General features: G+C 47.6%; 1 protein-coding gene and 1 pseudogene across 2 annotated transcripts in view; both read left to right on the top strand.

Annotated features, from left to right (window-relative positions):
- Positions 1-14,997, top strand: part of LOC144124599 (uncharacterized) — a 135,031-nt gene that overhangs the window by 42,263 nt on the left and 77,771 nt on the right. The window lies entirely within an intron of this gene.
- LOC144122963 (uncharacterized) lies at positions 12,690-13,535 on the top strand (annotated as a pseudogene).

The raw sequence follows: 14,997 nt of genomic DNA, 5'->3' as shown, positions 1-14,997 counted from the left end.
GCACGTAATCCTGAGCATTGGTGAGTGTGGTATAGGCAACGACAAGAAAAAATACGTCGGCTGGACACAACGCAAATGCAGAACCAAAGGAACACAAGCGTGAAAAGCGCCGACACAAAATCGGGAGAAAGCGCAGGAGTTGGAAATTTCGAAGCACAGCACCACAAATGGCCAGCAACAGTCAGCGTAGTAGCTGACAAAACAAATACTGCCGATGTCCCGTCCGCCTAAAGGAAACGTCCGGACCATCTTCAACTGGCACTGAACTGTATCGAGAGAATGTTCGTGAAAAAAGATCATGTAGCTGGGTTTATTTTTTTTTCCCACAAGCTTGTCATGCGATAATTACATAAATCACGTTATGGAAACACTGTCGGACACCTTTGCGCTTGTGCGCCGCAATGATTTCTAACTTCCAATAGAGCTTACCACCGGGCTGCACGATTCATTATCATTCTTCCGTCGCATTTTTGTGGAGAAACGACCCGTAATGTCAAGCTTCAGTTGATGCAAAACGTGGAAACCGTGTATTTAGCGAACCACATTGTCGAAGGGTGAAAGCTGGGCGAGTTGGTAATTATTCATGACTGATTTACCGCGCAGAAAGAAACAACATGGAGAGGAATAACACAAGGCCTTTTTGGGCCTGTGTGTGCCGAGTTATTCTCACACTACAGGTGGCCTGTTTTCATGCGGTAATAAGTAGTGCTTTGTGAACCAGCTGAAGTACGTATAAGCAGTGTAATGTGACGAGTGTGTAAATTGTTTGTCCTTTGGATGATTTTTGCAGTGTAAATTAGTAATTACTAAAGGTACTCCTAATAGCAGCTGAAGATGCGCTGTCTAGACAGCACGTAAATTCCTGCAGGCGCTCGTCATTCAGCCACGAAAACTATAACTAGAAGAAACGGTAAGTACTTTACAAAGAGATATCGAAATCAAGGAGTATGATTCTTTAATTAGGTCGCAAAAGATAAAAACACAAATAAAAATGCATGTTCTTCGAGGCGTGGCCAGCTGTACTACTCTATATTACGCTTTACAGTTGCCCTGATGCTTTTTTATCGTGTAAGACAATACGTACGTTATACGGAAGCATTTAGCGGGAGGTTACACTGGAAATCGCATGAGTACTTTTTGTTTATTGTATGCTAAACCATTGCCGAAAATATAGGAGTCTACGGCCAAACCGAACGCACCGATAGTGGTGGCCGCAGTGGCGCCATTTGGCATTTAAATGTGAATATATTTTGTGACGCATTTCTCGCACTTAGCAAAGGTTATACAAGTCGTAGCGCTCAGATAGCGAGTTCATCATCAGTTCAGTCGAGTCAGGGCCTTCTTTTAGGCAATTGAACCGAGCAAGGTTTTTAAAACGTCATGTTGAGGTCCTTCAGACCCTTCTGCCTACCGCCGAAACGATTGCGTTTGACAAGGCTATGACTTCCTTGTCGTAAAAATCCAAACCAAGCCAATCCAAAGTCGGCGGTGTCTTGCTAGGGTTAAGAACGGCGGAATCGTCACACAGAGTCAAAAATAGGGCAAGTTTATCTGTCATTCTTTCTGCTGTCGGTTAGAGGAGACAAAGCGAATATTGCGTGTGCCATTTAAAGGCAATGAATATGCCTAGAAACCCAATAACGTTGACGAATTCTCTCCGAAGCGGGTGACGTGGGCGCCGCCATCTTGACAACGCTATTTTTCCTAGCGTACGCAACAGCACGCGCGCGAAATTCGAGAAATAGCGTACGTAACGCACACGTACGTTAAACCTCGATTTGGGATAGCGGTTGGCGCATGCGCAGTACGAAGCACGCCATTTGATAGCGTACGCTATGCCTTTGCGTACGTCTGCGTACGCTATACTAAAACTCTCTAGTAAGGTTTATGGGGGTTTAACGTCCCAAAGCGACTCGGCCTATGAGAGACGCCGTAGTGAAGGGCTCCGGAAATTTCGACAACCTGGGGTTCTTTAACGTACACTCACATCACGCAGTACACGGGCCTCTAGAATTTAGCCTCCATCGAAATTCAACCCCCGCGGCCGGGATCGAACCCGCGTCTTTAGGGCCAGCAGCCGAGCGCCATAACCATTCATCCACCGCGGCGGCGCTCTCTAGTAAGGCACACCTCGCAATTTGCTGCTCTGTCTTACCGCGTGTTCACTTGATATGGCCAGAAATACACTCTGCGGGACATGCGGTTGCCTAAATTGGCATTTTACTTTGCATGTTTCATAAAAGTACCTTTGATATAGTTTTGTACATCTCTGGGTCGCTTGTTTTTTTTTTTTATTTCTACTTCACGCGCTATATGTCCTTGAGGCTACTTTGTCATGTTTACCTACATGGTCTGTGGAATTCCTTCCGACTGTGCTGTGGATGGTCCTTCGGGTGGTGTACGGAATCACCTGATGTCGGAAGCCCTGTCTCGAAAGTACCGCGCCAAATTGCGCGCGGCATTTGCCCAATTTTCAAAAGGCCCCAGCTCAGAAGCACCCTACGCGATTGCCCCGTGTCAGTTGCCCGGCCACATAACATGCCGCGGCAGTGCGGGGCCTTTTCGTTAAGGTTGCCCGTTCATGATACAATGCAGCAAACAACACACTGATGTCTCGCGTGGATATATTCCGCACAAACCTTTGCATCTTCTCGAGGAATTCGTTGAAGCTCGGGCCCCGTTCCGTAGCGGTTCTTCCAGATCCTTGATCATAGTATGGTTTATCTAACGCTCTGCACATTGCGGGAAATAATAACTGATTACGATTACTTTATCTGGAATATATATATATGTGATTTCAGTGTCCAATTACAGTCTCCGAAATTAACTCAACAATTACAAAAAGTAATCCATTGCTATTACGTTATTTTCCTTCCAACTTTTTATTCACATAACACAGTTATGCATGGACTAGAGCGAGTTGGAGCGGCTTGCTGGATCATTTGTAGGCTGCAGCTCATACGTTGTTAATTTTTACCAGTTATTGCTTTTCGACGTTTTCTTCGGTATTTTTTTACGTTGGTCGTTGTGAACGCATCAACAGTAACACTGCTGACTCCTGCACGCGCCGGAGGGGAAGGCAGTGTTGTAATTAACATACCAAGACCTCGTGCACCGTGCGAAGGGCTGCGTTTCGCTGTTCGCGCTCGCATTGGGACAAAATTCAAGCTCAGCAAACTCGGCGTCCGTCGTGCCGTCGTGACGAAACGCAAACTGCGGGAGTCGGGACTAGTCAAATGCAGGCCGCTGAGGCTTGCTTGTTCGGGGAGCCTTGCGTGCGCCGCTTCTCCGCGCCTCGACCGTTGTCGCTTTATCACGAAGGAAACTTGTGCGCTATATAGCAGCAATTTTTTCCGGCCAGTTCGGGTTCTTGAAGTTATCCCGGTGGTTACAAGTTGGTTTTGGAAAAGGAGTAACTAATTACTATGGATCGATTACTGAAAAGTAACAGAATAGAAGGAGGCTATCATCTCATCAGAAACCGTTGTCATTTTGCACGTGTGGAGTCGTATCATGCCAGTGCCCTCGCACTTCATAGACAGCCAGCCTAATGGTTCCTGCAACATTTTCCCCCTTCAGAACTCGGTCGATTAGAAAGATAAGACCATGAGATCAAAACAAACGAAAGCACGGCCAAACACTCAACTTCATAGAAACGAACGGCGACTTGCTGGCCGGAGCAGTCTGCGCCGCTGCAGCAGCGCGGCATGTGCGCTTTCTAGTTATGCACCGTTTGAATCCTCCAAAGCAGGTTGTTTCTTGGCTTGGCAGTATTATCGACTTCGTCAAAACTTGGATCTCCGCGTCATGCGCGTTTACACCGATTCTCCGCGACTTGTAACGATGAGCGTAAAAGGGCACCGCTGTTCCCTTGGCCGATGTAACCGTGGCAGCGCTTCTGTGCGCGCTCCTGTCATGACTCGTCTTCAAGTCTGGAATGCGCGATCAGGGCAGCCTGTGAGCATTCCTACGACTCAAACTTCACGTAGATAAATCACTGGCCGAAGACAGCTCCTGCGCGGTGGTCACGAGATTCCCCGCGCCGGACTTTCTCCATGGATCACGTGGTGAGTGTAACTACGATTGGAATGGGAGCTGCCTCTCTTCGGGCTGTCTGACTCGAGGATTCCAGAGCGATGCTGACTGAGGAGAACGATAGACGCCGACAGAACGAGACGCGTCAGCAACGTCCTCCCACATCCTTAAGTATTAACCCAGTCCCTTCTGGCAGTCATGACTCAGCCGACAGGATCTGCAGAGGCGCCTCTCGTAAATAGAGAGTGGACATCAGGGAGCCCCGCAGAACGTCATCCATCAGATCTGAGTCCGCACTGATCTCGTCGCCGGCGAAATCGACTTAGCGCAACGATCTCAGCGCTTTGAAAAAGCAGCGCATGGCGGACGAGTTGAGATCCGGAGGCTTCTGTGCAGCGGCCGTAAGGATGATCTCGTGACCGTCTCCTGGACGACAATGCTTGCCTCCAGGCCTCGCCGGGCACGTCCGAATCAACGGCCAGCCAGGCCGAAGCAGAGAAGCGGACCCCCCGAAGGCGCCGGCTTCGATCGAGATGCTGCGGGCCGAGGTTGACGAACTACGACCGCTTCTAGCCGAACAACGCACGTTATACGATGACACAGCGGGGCACTGAAGCCAATGCCGACACGAGCTGGGAACGAAACGGGCTCCCGACGCAACGAGGGAGTACGCGCCCCTGGTTCGGCGGATTGAGCCAGCAGCCGGCAGACGCCGATCGCGCCACTCATGAGCAGTCATCGCCGAAGAACGACAGCGTCACCTGCAGCTTACGAAAGGTCTCCGAGCATGAATGAAATTATGCCCATGTTCGCACGCGCGCAGATACAGAGGACGGAGGCATTGTCGAAAGTGTCCCTCATCCCGTCTACGAAAGATGCCGCATTTCAATCCCCGAGTACGGTAATGAGCAACGAAATGCTCATGCGTGAATCTCGCAGCTAGGGCGCGTTGCTCCGTTACCCCAGTGAGCACCGTCACTGACGTTCCCGACGGCGGCAACCCGGTTGCTGCGAAGAACTTTAAGAGCGTGACTTATGAAACCTTGGACTCCTGGAAGCACGCCTTCGCCTCGCGTTTCCACCGGTAGCTCGCAGTGCAGGAGTTCCTGTACCTATAGCCCGCTCGAAGACAGCGCACTTTGGAGGCCCTCATTGAGTACATGTGCTCTAAGAATTCTCTGTTGCAAATGAAACAAGGCAGGCAGGAGTGTCTTATTCGACTGTCCTATATACAGGCCTGTGCAGGGCACTTGTTCTGTCACAGTGGAGAAAAGGCTGAGGCCACTGAACACGAGGGCGCAGGATCGAGTCCCTTCCCCATTTAAATGGAGACGAAATGACAGAGCGCCCATGTGCCGAGATCTCTAAGCTCATTAACAGACTTAATGAAGCAGATATTAATCCGCCGCCTTCCACCACGCAGTGCCTCCTAGATGCTACCTCGGTTTTAAACTCGATTAACTGGTTCTGCGCACTTCTTTCGGCTTGCCGTTCGATAAGTATCTCTTAGCTGTGCCGAGCACGGATTACGCATTACCCGCGCACATGCTACCTTATTTCCACCGAGCTGACATTGAAGCCAACGAGAGTCGCATACAGAAGTGTGTAATTAACGACGGACTTTGACTCAAGATAATGGAAGCTCACATTCCCTACGCGAATATAACAGTATTGTCTTATGTGGACTTCAGCGCTTATATTTATTTACTTATTTTATTTATTTTACCCTCAATGCCTGGTGCATTACAGAGGGGAGTGGTTGAATGAGATACAATACAGAAAAGATAACACGAAGCAGACAAATTAATGATCGACATATACAATGGTGGCTAATGCGGTTCTAAAATAAGTAATGTCTACAATGCTGGCAATTGGTCCGGGAAGGTGGTTGCAGTCCTTGGATGTTCGAGGAATGAAGGAGTTGCTACATGTTTTCGTCCTGAGTGGAGCAATTCCAACCTTGTGTAAGTGGTCCTGACGAGATGAGATGTACGAAGGCGTAGGGGTGAGAGTGCTCTACGAATCTTGGGACAAATATGAAAAATTTTATGGTATAAACAAATTCGAGAAATTTCCGACGAGAAGGTAATGAAGGAAGCTTTAACATTCGTTTCATTGATGACATGCTAGCAGTACGATGATAGTTATGCAGAATGAAACGAACGGAGTTATTCTGGACAAGCTCCAAGGCATAGGTTAGGTTAGCACAGCTAGGGTCCCAAATGGATTCAGCGTATTCTAGTTTGCTACGGATTAGTGTCTTGTACAGGAGAACTTCAAGTGAGCTGGGGGCAGAAGAAAAATTACGGCGAAGATACCCAAGCATGCGATTAGCATTGTTAATTATGGTGTTAATGTGAAGGGACGAAGTAAGATCAGAAGAGATTTCAATGCCGAGATAACGATAGGAAGTGACGGATTCGAGCGCACTGTTATTTAGGTAATAGACGCTAGGACTGCAGGAATTTCGAGAGACACGTAAGGCTTTACATTTAGATGTATTAAGGTCCATTTTCCACAAGTCACACCAATTAGTAATAGCATTCATATCATGTTGCAAGGCATTAGTATCGTCCGAACTGTTAATTTCCCGAAAGACAACGCAATCATCAGCAAATAAATGAATTTTAGAGGATACACAGTCAGGTACGTCATTAATGTATATTAGGAACAACAGAGGACCTAACACAGAGCCCTGGGGCACGCCAGAATTAGCGGAACATAATGATGAGTTGCGATTGTTAGACGTTTCAAACTGGGAACGGTTTAAAAGAATTTGTTCAAGCCAAAGTAGTATGTTAGGTTCAAGGTTTAGTTTGGCTAGTCTGAAGATGAGGAGTCGACGACAAACTTTTTGAAAAGCTTTCCTGAAATCAAGAAATATGCAGTTAGCTATTGAGCCTTTATCAATGATAATATGAATATTGTGAGTGAATGATGCTAATAGCGTTTCACACGAAAGAAATTTTCGAAAACCGTGCTGGGCGCTGTTGAAGAACGAGTTAATTTCCAGAAAGTTAGCGATATGGGAGTACAGGATGTGCTCTAGTAATTTGCAGGGAATACTGGTTAACGAAATCGGGCGGTAGTTGAGAGGAGAACTTTTGCTACCTGATTTGTGGATCGGAACCACCTTTCCGACTTTCCAGTCAGCAAGAAGAGTGCAGGAGTCGATGGACTGCTGAAAGATCTTGCAAAGCATAAGTAATGAGTACGTTCGGGTACTCTTCAAAAATTTGTTAAGTCAGTGCCGGGGCTAGATGATGTGTTCAGGTTGTCAATTAATTTCATGATGCCGCTAGGATCAATGCAGACGGGGTCCATTATCGGGTACGCATATGACTGAGAGGGTGGTAATGCTGTTATAGGACAAATAACAAAGTTATTACTGAAAGTTTTGTTTAGTACTTAGGGGCAGTCTGCATCCGGTATAGGGAGTCCGTCAGGATCTGTTGAGTGAATTGAGTCGACTTTTCTTGGGTTAACTGTGCGCCAGAATTTTCGGGGATCATTCGTAAGCATGGAGGGTAAGGTGTTATTGAGGAAATTACTTTTGGCGTTCTTGAGTGCGGTTACATATGCGTTATTAGCTGCCGTATAGGCGCTCCATCGGGCGTCTGAAGGGGATCGTGAAGCACTACGAAACAGGCGTTTTTCTTGTTCGATAATCTTTTGAGGTGAAGGTTATACCAAGGTGCGTTTGAGTTGCAAGAAATGGTTCGTAGGGGAATGTGCCTATCGATTAGGGGTTGGATTTTGTTAATGAATATGCTCCAAGTTTTTTCTACTGACCGGTTTTCGAAACCATCAAGGAAGGTGTCAAGGAATAGAGACAGCTCATTGTTAATGACCTCGAAATTAGCTTTGTTATAGTCCCTGATCACTTTATTTAGGCTGTTAGATTCAAGGGGTGGGGCACATATTTCAAAATGAACAGCTAAATGGTCACTTAACCCGGGAATGTATGTTACATGCGGGACGAGATCGGGGCGTGATGTTAGTATTAAATCCAAGCTGTTTGCGGTAGCTTGCGTTAACCTATAGCAGGTTGAGTGACTAACTGAGATAGCGAAAAGACTGAGCAAAGATTTAAGAAATCGTTACTGACAGAAGAGAACGGATTAAGAGTAGGCGAACTGGAAGACCAGGAAATGTTCGGGAAGTTGAAGTCACCGAGTAAAAAAATATCAGCATTAGGATAACGGAAGTAGGCGCTATTGACAGCATCGTGCAACTGTTCGCAGAAGATTGATGTGAAGTTCGGGGGGCGATAACATAGACCAAGGATTATTTTACGGTGGTGGATTTCAACGCATGCCCAGATGGTTTCAAGGTTGGTATCAATGTGTATCGGATATGACCTAATATTTTTAGAAATAGCCAGCAGAACACCACCACCTTGCGTGCGGTCGCAACGGAAAACGGAAAACTGCGATAAATCATTTATTACTTCGCTGTCGTGAATGCTATAATGAAGCCATGTCTCGGTGAGCGCGATGATGTCGGCGTTACATGTGTCAATAAGGGAATGCAAAGAATCACGCTTGCTAATAATGCTTCTTACATTAGCTTGTAAGACAGATATGCTGCGGGACGGAGACAATTTCCTACTTCCCCTCTCGTAATTTTCTACTTCAGCGTGTCTATGCGAGTGAATGCGTTTTGCAACCTGTTTACAGCTACGTGATTATGTCCGTTTTTACCCGGTTAGCATTATTATACGTGAGGCTGAAAAAATAAAATTGCATAAAGTTCAGTTTTTTTTTCCTTTTAAAGTCTTGGGGCCCGGTTCATCTTAATTTCCGGACTAAAGTCTGTATTGTCCACAGGGACGAATTTCGGCTGAACATAGTTCCTTAGATTGTCCTCTGATGCTTCAGGGAAACAGCAGACATCCGTGCACTTTTTTCATCGACGTCAAATTCCTTATCTCCTGCTCGGTTGGACTTGACTGTTTGTGCAGGCTCTTCCTCTTTTCGTAGCCATCGCAACCGTTCTTCAAAAAGGACTACTATGCCTCTGGCGTTATTCATCGAGGTTTTTCGCATGTGCTTACAAATCCAAGCACCTAAATGCAGCCACTCACCGGTGATACAGTGGATAAAAGATTTCCCCTGCTCGAATACTTTAGGGTGCATTGCTTGGGAAATGGGTCTTCGACCCCAGCTTCAGTAGACGAAAACACCTTCTTTCATGGCGCTCTTTGACCTCAGAAGCTCTTTCGCCATAGAAAATTCATATAATCATAAAGCAGCCACTCTGAGTACCGCCAGGCTCCAGCAGGATCTGCTTCCATATCGAAGCTGATTGCATATAGGGCGGATTTCGCTATGTGATTTAGCGCGGCAAAATGTCGCAGCCGAGCCCCGTTTTGTTTATACTTGGACAGTCACCCTAAGCAAGTTTCTTCGCGTATGGTAAACGGTCTTGAAAAATTAAGTCATGTATAGTCCGCACCCATAGACAGACGGCACCACGTGAAATTTTAGCTTTTAAACGTGCATAATCCGCGGACTATATTCCGGAAAACAGGGTAATTTATATACATGTAATTTTGTTATTTTTCTGTACATGTGTATTTTTGTTACTTTTTGTTTGTATTTTTGTTGCGCTCATCACAGGCAGACGCGCTGGATGGTAAAACTCCGTACGGCACACCGGTTCCTGACTTTTTTTTCCCCTTTCAGTGATAACGTGACGAGCAAAAAACAGTGCGCCGATGTACCCTGAGGGTCCCAGTAGTGCAACAATTCTGCCCCACTTGTATGTCAAGGGCTCGAGCACCTCAGTTATCGCGGAGCATCGGCGCGTTAGCGCAATGAGTGATAAGAACGAGGTAGAAGGAAATGAAAGAAGCATATCGGTCCCCGCGCCTGTCTGTGTTTGCCCCAACAAAAGATAACTCACCCAATGCCTTTCCACCTACGCGCGACATTGCGCAGTGCCTGTGCCTATAACTGGACTGTGCTCAGACTGTAGGGAGGCTTCCCGTCGCCTCCTCCTCCCCCTCGGCGCATCGTGGAACGCAGGGAGCCGCACTGTATACGTGATACGGAAAAACAGTACGGGTAAGAGCAACATTAGAAGCGCTTCCAGCAAAGGCGTAACTTCTGTCGCGTAAGTGACGGCACTCCTGTTTTGCTGGAGTGCCGTAGTTGAAGTAAGGCAGTTGAAGGGTCCCGTAGTTAATGTAGCCGAGGTGCAGGAGTGTCGTAGTTGAGGTAGGCAGTAGTTCAGGTAATGAGTTATCCACCTAAAATTAAGAGCGGTGAGAACAGCACTAAAAACAGTTTTGAAAGCCAGCTTGCGCGTTGTGTATCAGGCCCTGTTCACGTCCCGTGGCCGGTGTCTCTATTTGAATGAGCGGCCGAAGCAACGTAGCTTAAACGAAGACATAATAAAAGGAGGTTTCGTTGCTGAGCGCTGTATAGGATGCCCGTTGGTTTTTGGAAAATGTATAAAGTACGGAATATTTAAAGAGCAAAAAGACAACACACACTAAGAGATTTCTGAAACATACTTTATCACGAAAAGGGGGGGAAAACTGCGTCATCAGGCCTGCGATCAAGCTCACTGGCGCATATTCCTCTTCTCTTGCAGGGTGCCTTCAGGTGCTGAATCTCACAGTCGCAGAGTTCTCCTTTCCTTGTAGGTCATATTGCCATTGATTTCTTTAGACATTTCCATTTCTGTCGTGGGCTTTTGATGCCCACGATGTCAGTAGTTTCTTTGCGTTTTGCAGGGGGCAGGTGCGCATGCACGGTATATCATCTCAAAAGGGAAGCGCCAGCCAGACGACCACAAAAGAGGAGGCAGTCGACGACACAAGCGCTTTTTAAAAACTAAATTATTCGGTTGAAGAAAAAAAAGACCGCTTTTATACTGTGTCAAGAAACAGCCAAAGACCAAATCATGAACTGCAAGAAAAAGGACGATAAAAGCGAAATCTAATCAGGCATAAACCAGAAAAAGTTACAAATATGAAGCGGCAAGGAAGTCAATTTCCTGTACGAAATAATCGACCCCCCGCGACCTTGATGAAGAGGGGCGCGCGCGGACAGATGTTCTAGGGGGTTCTAGCGCTCTCGAGAAGACAGAGGGGGGGGGGGGGGGGGGACGTAGATAATGGTGTGCCGCTGCTGCGACGCCTTTTCTCTCTCCCAGCGCCCTCGCCCGTTTCTGGAAATTTCGAACTAGGTTATTTAAGAGCATCATGTTATATACCTTTATTGTCGTTCCTGATACCTGATTTAATATCTGCAGCGGATCCTTGGACGTAAAATATTAAACTTATTTTTGGAATATGGCGGAGCGCTTGAAGCACTCTGACACGGGTCGGCCCGGTATTGCACTGCCTCCGGGATCTGCCCGGGGGAATATTAGCGCGGCGCGTCTTTTCTTTCACTCTTTACTCTCCTGTCCTTTACCCCTCCTACTTTCAGCACGCGGCAGCGAGCGTGGCTCGGCTTGAGCCAGTAGGCAGGCCCATGCTCTTTCCTTTTCCTTTTTCCTCTCAGCATCATCAATCAGTCAGTCATGTTATGCGGTTTTGAAGCGAAAAGCTTCACTACGCTTGGTAAAGCAGCCGTCGTGTAGGCCGGAGAATGACCTTGAACGACTTTCAGCCCAGCTACGTCTATCCCTTCCTTACGGGGCGGTTCGGTTGTCCACCGATATATGTGAGACAGTTTCAGCGCCATTTCTTTTCATCAAAACCAATTTTCAAAACCCGTCTTCAATTTTCTTCAAAAGCAAAGGAAATGCGCATAACTGGCCCCCTGGGACAGTGGACACCTCACTAGAGCTTTAACTTACGTGGCGGTAGTGACAGATGTGCGCTGCATGCGTTGGCGATACAAAGGAACACCGCAAGACTCTGTGATATTCCCTATGCTTTTTAACATTGTTATGAATGGCTTAAAAAGGAAGTTCGAAGAAATCGAAGGAATCCGGCATGCCATCTACGCAGACGATATCACTGTCAGGGTGACAAGGGGATCCTTGGAGAAAAACAAGACCTCCTTCAGCGAGCAGCAGACACGGTCAACGCATATGCCCAAGACTGCGGACTGGCATGCTCCCCTGAAAAATCCGAGGTGTGCTCAGAGTCTACAGAAAAGGGTATGATCTGACATCTACATAGGGGAAACGAAGATTCCAGAAGTATCGAAAGCTAAGATCCTTGGAATGTGGATACAGAGTAACCGTCGTAGAGATCACACAATCAGACTGCTTGAAAATATCACAGCACAGATCACAAGGATGGCTGCACGAATTTCCAACAGAAGAGGTATGAAGCAGGAGGACACATGTAGGCTAGTACAGGCCCTCGTGGTCAGTAGGACATTATACAGCGTCCCCTAACAAACACCGCTCTAGCAAAAAAAGGAACAATTGGAGAGCGTACAAATGCGCTCTCGGATTGCCGGTCAACACTTCGACGGAGAAATTCCTTAAACTGGGCAAACAACACAGTGCAAGAACATATCGAGGCCCATCTTCTCGCGCAGAAAACCAGACTCATGCTGTCCCGAACGGGCATAAACATGCCGCGTTTACTGGGCATAAGGGATGCTTTGAGAGAAATCAACAGCACAGCGAGCGTACCGAATGCAATTAGGGGGATCATTGAGGTCAGCTCGATTCCGAGAAACATGCATCCTGATATACACAAGGCGAGAAGAAAGGCAAGATGGGAAGCCCACGAAAGAAGCTTCGCCGGGAAAAAAAAGATGTATTACATGTTGACGCAACCAGATACAGAGGGCGATACGGCTCGGTAGCCAGCGTGGTGGATCACCAGCTCAGGGAAATCAACTGCGCTTCGATCAAAACCAACGACATCCTCGAGTTTGAGGAAGCAGCAATCGCACTCGTTATCACCCACCAGGGCACGGAGCCCCACGCAAAGTTAATTATAGATTCGCAAGAGACGTGCAGAAGGTACAGCAGTAGACGCATATCCACTGCGGCCATCCGCATACTCAAGGCGAGAACAATCACCTTTACGAGATGCTTCATCACGTGGACACCAGGCCATCAGGCTGACAAAGGGACCAACGTGCGGACGCCAACGCCCGAGCATACGCCCGCCGAAAGGCGCACACCGAAGGCGAACTGGACGCAGTCACTCGACGGTATGGAGCCATCTTGGAACACCAACGAGCCGTCTGGAGGACCTACCCCCTCCCCACAAAATCCTTAGTAGAAAGCAGTCGGTTGCCTGGAGACAACTGCAGACTAACACATACCTCAATGTCAATTTACTTAAAATCTATCCTTCAACATATGACAGCAAATGCCCGCTCTGCGGGGAACACTCAACGCTTTATCACGTTACATGGTCCTGTCAGAAAACGCAGGCAGCGCCACTAAACAACACACCAACACCGGAGCAGTGGGAGGCTGCGCTGTCCTGCTCGAAGCCTGAAGAACTGCTCAAGCTGATCGACATCGATAGGGCTCTCAAGACTGCAAAGGCCACTGGGGCTCTGGACTAAGGGACCCACCTACTCCGCGAGAAATCTCTTTTTGGTTCAGGTGTCCTACGATATATGAGACAGATACTGCGCCATTTCCTTTCCCAGAAAAGCAATTATTATTATTATTATTATTATTATTATTATTATTATTATTATTACAATAAAGTTTTAAGAGCGTTAGCTCTTACTCATCACTTTACTCGATTTCTTAGGGTCTGCTGCCACCTTCCTTCGGCGTGAAATTTTCCAAGTCCTAGGAATTCAAGATGGCGGCCCCCATTGTATATCGATAAGCAACCCAATTGGTGATCGATTGGTGACGTCATTAGTATATCGAATCGGCGATTGACTGGCAACGCCACTGATATATACATTTGGTGATTGCTTGGTGACGTCACTTATAAATCCAAGATATCGGTCAATAATGGTAACTAATTGATGACGTCATTAATCGGCCGCCACTTGACTATGGCGTCAATCTCATTCATATCAATTCTAGTAAACCAAACAGCTAACGCTCGTTACTTTAACGTCTTCCATACGGTGGCGGCATCTTTTTTTTTTTCATACAACGTTGTGGCGGAAACGAGGCACTCTCGGCGTTCATTGTGTTCATTGGCGTGGGCGTTGACAATGGTCTAGACTCCGATGGTTTTGAGGAAAGGAAGGCGCACATCTGGCTCCCTGGGACAGTGGACGCCTCAATCGCGCTTTGAGGTATGCGGCGGTGGTTAGAGAGAGATGTGGGTTGCATGCATTAGCGCTGACAACGTTTTGGCAGACACGCGGCACTGCAGTAATAGGCCGCAGCGTTCATTGGGTGACTCTCTCGCGATCAATCATTAACTGCCACCTACCGGGGTGCAGGTTGGGCGCACTGTCTATCCAGTGTGCGGAACGCACTCAACGTTACAGACGCCAAGCCTGGTTTAGCACCTACACCACAGCTTTCGCTCTCTAACCAGGTGTAGCAGTAGTTGAATCGCAGCTTATTTTTTTGCCAGGCTTCGCGCAGCGATGTAGACAGGCCCCGGTTTTCGGCAAGCCGCGAAGAGCGAGCTTGAGCTCGAGCGTTACTTTGAGACAGCTTTGATATCTGAGCGCATGCATAGCCCCTGTTTCTTATGTGTATAGTTGTTTCTGTGCAGTTTATCAAGTATTATAAAAGTCCAGTTTCTTTGTTCGTCCGTGTGTCATCGGTCGCCCATCGTCTGGTTGTCGACTGAGAGTCCAACGCCAAATAAGCGGGCACCTCGGAGGAAGTGAGGTGCGAAGGAGGAACCTTTAACATCCATTACTAGCGCAGTCACGGCAGGATTCTGCTACCACCGGCACTCCGCAAGCACCAGTCTGTTACGCAAGCCGGCGCAATGTCTTCCTGGGCTCATCGGGACTCACGGTCATTCAGAACAGGAACGGATCCTTACACTCGTGCAGAGGGTCCAGGGACAGCAAGCTGTGATGGCCCGATGCACCAACG

This window comes from Amblyomma americanum, chromosome 3, assembly GCF_052857255.1.
Source record: "Amblyomma americanum isolate KBUSLIRL-KWMA chromosome 3, ASM5285725v1, whole genome shotgun sequence".
Taxonomy (NCBI): Eukaryota; Metazoa; Arthropoda; class Arachnida; order Ixodida; family Ixodidae; genus Amblyomma; species Amblyomma americanum.
Note: the sequence above shows the minus strand (reverse complement) of the source record. Positions and strands in the feature narration are given on the sequence as shown.